At 33.1% G+C, this 8,146-nt stretch overlaps 1 long non-coding RNA gene across 1 annotated transcript; it reads left to right on the forward strand.

Moving 5' to 3' along the window:
* Positions 1 to 1,340: 1,340 nt before the first annotated feature.
* On the forward strand, positions 1,341 to 5,130 carry LOC134538672 (uncharacterized). The gene is made up of 2 exons (XR_010076198.1): positions 1,341 to 1,395; positions 1,650 to 5,130. It is a non-coding gene; the product is annotated as an uncharacterized LOC134538672 (long non-coding RNA).
* The last annotated feature ends 3,016 nt before the right edge of the window (positions 5,131 to 8,146 follow it).

An 8,146-nucleotide genomic window follows, 5' to 3' on the forward strand; every position in this document is an offset into this window, starting at 1 on the left:
GCAAGTCTGGTACGCTGACCTGGGAACACATCTGATGTCTAATTAGATTAATTAAATTATTTCTTTAACTTGGTTCATATATATATATCAATTTAGCTCAGTAGGGTGGAGAATATGGTTTCATTAATTTACATAAATTGTTGGATTTTGTCGGCAGGCCTTTTTAATCTTACATTAGAAATTATAAGTAGATTTTTAATTGGTTTTTTAGCAATTGTACAAGCCAAATTATTAAGTAATATAATCAATTATCATTACATTAAACACGACAAAAATTTACATTCTATGCCCTACCAGAGCACATCTTTAAAATAATTTCAAACAAAATAATATTACAATATCTATTTTTTTATATAATCAAAAAATGACACATTACTAAGGACAAGCAAAACTTGACGAAAACAAGATACGAACAAGATCATATCAATCCACCGATTAACACTTTCTAAGGGAGTGGTAAAGGGGCATTATGCAAAAAGTGATCAAGAGGAAGTGTACGAGGGCATGCAGTGATGAATTGGAACACAGTCACTGCACTTCACTGCAACTAGCTGACCAATGCAGCTGTAACATTATGGTATCTGTTAAAGTGCAATACTCTTTTAAATTATAAATATACCCTCAGTCGTCCTAATTTCCAGAGGTATTTTAGGTCACATGATACATTTTATACCGTACGTATTTCAGAACATTTATGGAAATATTTCGGTTAAATGTTTCAGAAATATTGATGGGACATTAGTGGAAACATTTCAGAAACATTACCATTTGATGTTGCAGGGAGGTTTCATTGAAATATTTCACAGGGCGGACATTTTGACGTTTCTGAAATAGTTCCGAGATGTTTCAGGTAGGTTGCGAAATGTTTCAAACATGTTACAATGTTTCAAAAGTTATATTTCTGAAACATATCTGTAACATTTTGTGCTGTATGGGTGTGTTTGTGTATAGAGAACCGACAACACTGGGCAATACTTACAGATTGTACGTTCACCAAAAAACATTAACTTTGATATTATGCCTTCGGTATCTCATATTTATCATATCACAGGCCAATATTAAAAATTTTCGTTGAATATTAATTGAAATGAATAGTAAGCTACCATTTAGTGTATGTTATGAATTAATTTTTTTAGTACGTAGTCAATTTCTCATTTTTATTGTTTTTATTTTAAACTATTACACTCAAAACGACTCGCTGACATAGAATTTTCACGTGAAACCAACGGCCGTGAGTCTCGATACAGCCCCACCGATTTTTTCTAGAAAATTGGTAGGATGGTTCCTTACTGTAGGTCATGGCTAATTCCTTTCAAATTGTCGCTCTACTGTGGCGTTGTGTTTTGTCGTCTGCATTGACCTCGCTATTAATATGTTTACAGACATATTCTCCTGGTAAACAAATATTTAATTTATTGATTTCAAGGCTTTCATAAATTAATATTCTGAAATGATTTCGTTGTCATTGACGCAGTTAAAATATAGGCCTAATGTCACAACTACTTAATCAATAAAACTTAAACAGCAAACATGAATCGCTCTCACTATTCCGTATTCACATTTGTGATTGTTTTGATCTATTCTTAATGGCAATTGTTTTTCTCTGCATTTATAGGTATATTAAAATACTTTTTTAATGGTTTTCACAGCACATGCTAAAAACATAATGCTGGAATCACAATACCCTGTAACAGCACCGAGATGACAAAAACAACACCACAGCCATCAAGAAGTAAGGTCGTAGTGAAGTCAGCCCACGAAAAGTGAACCCCAACAGCCCATCAGAAACATAATTTGGGTATTATTAAAGATGTAGTAACGTAAACATTTTTTTGTGAAATATTTCATGCTTAAGTTTAGTTTATTGTTCTTTTGATAGATGTGACGTAAAATAAACTCAATTGAATTGCCACCTCAGTACTAAAGATGACTATATAGGTACACCTGATGATGATAATCTGTCGTGCCATTTCAAACATATGATATAAATCATGCAATATTTTACTTACTTAACTGTCGGTTGTCAGGTAATTGTGATTTTCGGTCACTAGATTGCATTTAATTTCAACTAATGACCTGGAATTAAAACATTAATTATAATCACAACACTTTGTATGCTACTTTTACAAATTATTTCTAAGATAATGGACATAATTTTTTTAAATCATGTCGTTCGAGTGTTAGGACTGTATGGTCGCGTTTTAACTTATGATAGTTTTACATTATGGCACTTTTCCGTCGCCCCCCGGCGGAATTCCTAGATTATGGTAGTCTTCCAGTATGGCAGTCTTCCAGTCTTCCTTTATGACAGTCTTCCGTCGACCCCCGTCAAAACAGAATGAAATGTGCCATAATGGAAAACTACCATATTTTTATTTTTTACAGATCGTAGTTATAAGTATACTATAACCCATTTTTGGAAACATTTGTTTTTATTAGTGTGCGATCTGTTGAGTTAATTTATGGCTGGATCTACAGAAAGTCACCATCAGAAGCGCTATCTGTAACCTTTTAAGTTAACCTAAGAAACAACTAGGGGGTTAACAGCGCTACCTAGCGATGTATTCTTCACACTACTTCGAGAGAGCAGCTGTATAAGCTGTATAAGAAAATATGGCAGAATTCCGCCTCATCCTTTAAAATTATGGCAGTTTTCCGTTATGGTATTTTCCCGCCTTTTTCGAAGAGGCCAGGCGGAATACTTTTATTATGGTAGTTTTCCCGTATGGTAGTTTTCCGTCGCCCCTTAGCGTCATACTGGCGAAGGAATGAAATGTGGGAAGGTCCTTTGCAGCGTGGTGAGGGGTGTGTGGTTCCTCAAATCTAAACGTTCCTACAAAAAAGAGCTATTCGTATAATGACACATGACAAAATGTCAGCTCACTGTAAACAAAAATTCAGAAAACTTAAAATCTTAACAGTCATAAACGAGTATATACTAAGAATACTATTATTCATACATAAGGAGAAACGCTATTTACAAAAAAAATCTAGATATTCATTTATACAACACAAGAAACTCCAATAAATTGAGAATAACAGGTCATAATACCAGTCAGTATGAAAGGGGCACAAATTACATAGGCATAAAAATTTACAACTTATTACCACAAAATGTCACAAATATAACCGATTTAACTATATTCAAAAGAACAATCAAACAAGTTCTGTTAGAACATCCTTCCTACTCTCTGATAGAATTCTTTGACCTAATAACAGATAAGAAAACTAAACTCTGGTAAATTTTATTTAAAAACATCAGAAAACGAGAAAAATATTGAGTTTTGTAAACTAGGTAACTCTTCACTCTGAGGTTTAGACTTCAGTTTATACAATTTCTTGTGTACCCATGTTCTTTTTTATGTATCCATGTTTTTTTTTGTTTTTTTTTAAATCTCTTTCTTACGTTTGAAATGTAAAAAGTACTGTGTAATATTTAATTTTTTGTGGTTGTACAGTTTGTTTGTATATATGTATATATTTGTATTAATTGACTTGTTCTATATCCCGGAGTCCTTACCTCCATATGGGATCTACAGAACAAAAATTGAATAAATAAATAAATAAAATAAATACTTTTAGAACGACGCTCGTAAAATAAGCCAACATGGGGAAGTTAACAGCACAACAGATGGCGTAACTATAACTACACCGTTGATGTCCGTGGCGAATTCGATCAGATGGGGGCCCTCCTTTCAATGCAAATAAATCCCGACCAATGTTGCAGTTTCTTTTTAATAAACCACTACGTGAAGTACAAACTCTATCATAATTATTGTGTTCATTTGTTGTTGATTTCCTAGTAATTTTCAATTTAAAGAGCGTATTGGATTGAAATAGCATTTTTATTTTTTAGACAAATTTTTAATTATTAAAATTCTTTTCTTTTTTTTCTCGGTATTCTGTTCAGCAAAAGTGGTGACAACAAAAAAATTCAAATTTCGGGCCACGGAATGTTTGATGGATGGAATGGCTAATATAATAGGTATAATAAGGGGCGGCTCATGGATTAATTTAAGGGTAGGCCCAGACTGTACCACAGGGGCGTATGCATAGTTATGGGAGCCCGGACTCTATGGGGGAAGTGGGGAGGGAGGGAGAGTTTGGCCCCCATATCAGAAGGTGGTCCGGGGAATTTTTAAAATTCAGATGCCAAATGGGAAGTTTTGTGGCTTTCTGGGGAAATTTATTTCTGTCTTAAGTCCAAGATATATAATATTTTAATAAAAAGAATTATTATAAACGTATAACTGCATGTCAAAAACACAATTTAATACCTACAAAAATCACAAAATTAATTGTTGGGATTAAACTTGTGTTAGTATAAGGCGAATGTATGGTTTCATTTCATAGCAAACTGGCCTCCTCAGAAGGGCAGGTGATTACTTACAGATTCTTATCAAAGTAAGATTTACTTTTCTTATAGTTATCAAATTAAATTTAATGTTTAATATGAATAGCGTATTTTTATAAAAGTACTATTTACAAATTTAAATTTTTGAAAATGTTGGGTAGGCCCGGGCCTACCTGCTAGAGCCACCTCCAATAAAAAAAAATCCCAGTTCTTGCCTGGACTGATTTTGAAAAACCATATAAAATGAAATCAGGATTGCTGGTGTGGTATTTTTAACCCAGGTTCTCAGAAATAAGAGTCCAGTGTCTTACGGCTATGCCACCTAGTTCCCTAGTAGGAATCCATCCGTAAGGCGCAAGGGCCCACACAGAATCAGACAAGACGCAACACAACACCATATGATGCCTCGCGACAGATTCACACTGTATTTTCATTACCCGATACGGTGTAAACAAGTGCAGGAAATGGCATTTCTAGATGATGATGGTAATGGTGTGCTTTTGTGGAGTGTTTTTTTCTATTGTGGAAGATGAGAAAAACTAACAACATTTTTTGATATATCAACTGGAATTAAAAATGTTTTGTAAGTAGGCTCATGAAATAATAATAAATGTTTAGAGAATTTACTGAATGGCAATTAATACTTTTGATTATCTTCTCCGGTACTTTCCTGTACTAAACATACTAAAAAAAACTTCATCCAGCTCCATACTGAGAAAAAGTCAACAAAAATAATTTATAAAAGTGGATATTAACTAAAAAAAAAAAATGAAAAAGACTTTTAATTAGTCTGTTTTAAACATACTACAGCATGCTATGGTTTACGTGTGCTAAGAACATTGCAGTCATCAGACCGTCTGCTTGCTACTATGTTGTCGGTTTGTGTCTCAACTAAACAGTTTTTAGCATGATCCTGTGTGTATTGCTTTTGTATAAATACACTGAAGTCAACAACTATAAAATAAAATGTTGTGTCATGTTGTGCCCCATTCTGTGTGTGCCCGGCCTAAAACTTCATTAACTGGACATTGTAGGTACGTTTGGATAAATAAAATGAAAATCACTTTTTTTTTTTAAATATTACAATATTATAAAATCTATACATTTAGCTGTTGATGGTACAAAATATCTGTTTGCAGTACATACAATAATTTAATAACACAATAATTTTTTTTTTAATTATCACATTACAATCTCACAATGCAAACACTACCATAATGTATGTACATACCTATATTTATTCAGTCTGGTATTTACGCAACACAGAATCGCATGTGTGCTGAGAAATGAAGGATTAATACTGAGAACTTATTTTCTCTTAACTTTACATCATGCATCCAACATCATACAATCACTTTTCTTGTGGCTCAAAGTACACACTCAAGTGAAATTATTCCATCATATATTTAAACATGATCACAAGCACTGAAACAAAATACTAGCAAATTTAAGATCAACCAATCAACCGTTCATAAAATACATTCCACTAAGAATCATAAAAAAATTAGAAGAAAAGTTCTTTGAGCTGCTAAAATAATATGTGCTGGACATCACAAAATAACAATTGCCATATTACCACGGCTCACATAAATTCATATTACTAAGACATAATCATAGGTTCTATATTTTCAAGTTACAGCCGATTTCATATTATGAACAAAGGACTTATCTAGACTGGTGGAACTACTAGAGGGAGACAAGAACGTAATCAGGGCACATGAAGGGCCGTGCCAGCTGGGCAACTGCCCATGGCCGTGCACTTGGCACGGCCTCATATCATTTTATTTTATTATCTATGCACCTGTAGTAACATGTCTTAGGACATAGCAGCAGAACTAAGGTTGAAATTTAAGTTTCAATTTTGCCTAAAAATGTTTTTTTTAAAGAGTTTAATTTTCAAAAATTTTTTGAGGGAGGACGGGTGGGTGGGGGAGCCAAACTCCAAGGGCTATTCCATAAACCCTACCCCACCCATCCCTCAGCCCCCAGTAAGGCCTCTCAGCAAAATTAAAAAGGACCTTGCAAAAAAAGTAAACAGCCCAAGGCACAGCAAATTTCAAGGGCCACCACTAAACGTACGTAATATCTAGGCTAGAAAAAAAAATGTTAAACTCCAATTTGAGAGGTCACAGTTTTTCTAAACCTATTACTGGGTGTGATGGGTCAGCAGCAGATTAGTTCTTGGAAGAATTTTAAAGTTGCCTTGTAATAAATGTTATTTTTTTCAAGTCAATTCCTTCAATTTTATTTTTTTTAACTCCGGTTGGTAAAAATGTTGAAAAAAAATATATTAAATTCAGTTACAGTTTAAGACGAAATTCTTCATCTTCACCATCAAATGTTTAATCCCCACCTTCTGAAAAATTCATCAATGAACAAATCTATGAAAGGAAGAAAGAATGGACAATAAAAAAAATGAATGATGAATAGACATATGCAAAATTCGCGGATTCATTTCGCGATAGGCTAGCATCAAAACAACTATACCTTCGTACAACTTCTGCGATTGGCCCACATTTTATCCGGGGAACTGTGAGCCAATGGGAAACACTAAACCAAGAAAGTGCCGAATTACGGACAGCCTAGTTGAGACGTCTCACACGTCAGTAGCCAATGAACAGGTGTCATTTCCGCGAGTATTTAAAGGACTGTGGAGTCTATTTTAGAGGTCAATGAATCCGCAAATTTTGCAGGTCTCTAATGATGAAGAATAAATGAATGTATGTACTGACCTTAACATCTCGTCGACACTAAAGACATTGGAGATGATGAGTTGAGAAGTGATGACATGAGAATGGAACACTGACAATGCTTGGGTGGGGGGAACGGACAGTACCCTGAGAAAACCCACCCCGTTCACGGCAACGTATGTCATATTTTCCACTTGCAAAATATTACGGATTCGACCTCACCGGGAACCTATCTCAGATCGCCTCGGTCTTATGCGAGAGAAATTACCACTTGTCAAAAATTAATTAAAACTTTGCTTAACCTACCACAATATTAATTAAATACAGTGAACAGTTGGTAACATGGATGAAAACAAGTGATGAAAATATTACATTTAATTACTTACTAGTAGATTTTTTTTAGAAGTTATACTTCTTTAGGCGTGTTATGAAAAAAAATGGAGAGTGAATTTTTACAATGTGCGCACGCCATGAAATGAAATTTTCACAGGATGGAAAATTATATATGTACAGTACTTTTAAATTTAATCCTTTAGTGATTGATATTGAATACTGGTTCATATCATTTAAAACATTTATTTATTGTGAATATTAGTGATTAGAAATTGTGTTTATGTACCTTTTCAAGGATATGTTCGAGTGTATTTATATAAATGAAGTTAGGTTATACTTCTTTGGACAAGTTATGAAAAAAATTATGAGAATTACTTTCTTCGATGCATGCTACGCATGCAACAAAAATAGACAGGATGTAAAAGGCTATGTAAAAATTTTAATGTGCTTTTAAAACATATATGTATATACTATACTTTATTGATTAATATTGAATACACATCCATATAATTAAAAACATTTATTTATTGTAAATATAAGTGATAGAAATTGTGTTTATAAACTGTTTCAAATGTATTTATACATGTAAAGTTAGGTTTCAGTATGTATAGTTTATTTGCATTATAAATTATCATATCTTTTAATTACTTAACAAATACATAAAATTTATTATTTTAAAAATTTTTCCACCATATTTATTGATTTTCATTATTAATTAAAATTAATCTTGATTATTTTACTAAATTAAATAATTAATTTTGTACACATG

Source organism: Bacillus rossius, chromosome 14 (assembly GCF_032445375.1).
Source record: "Bacillus rossius redtenbacheri isolate Brsri chromosome 14, Brsri_v3, whole genome shotgun sequence".
Lineage (NCBI taxonomy): Eukaryota > Metazoa > Arthropoda > Insecta > Phasmatodea > Bacillidae > Bacillus > Bacillus rossius.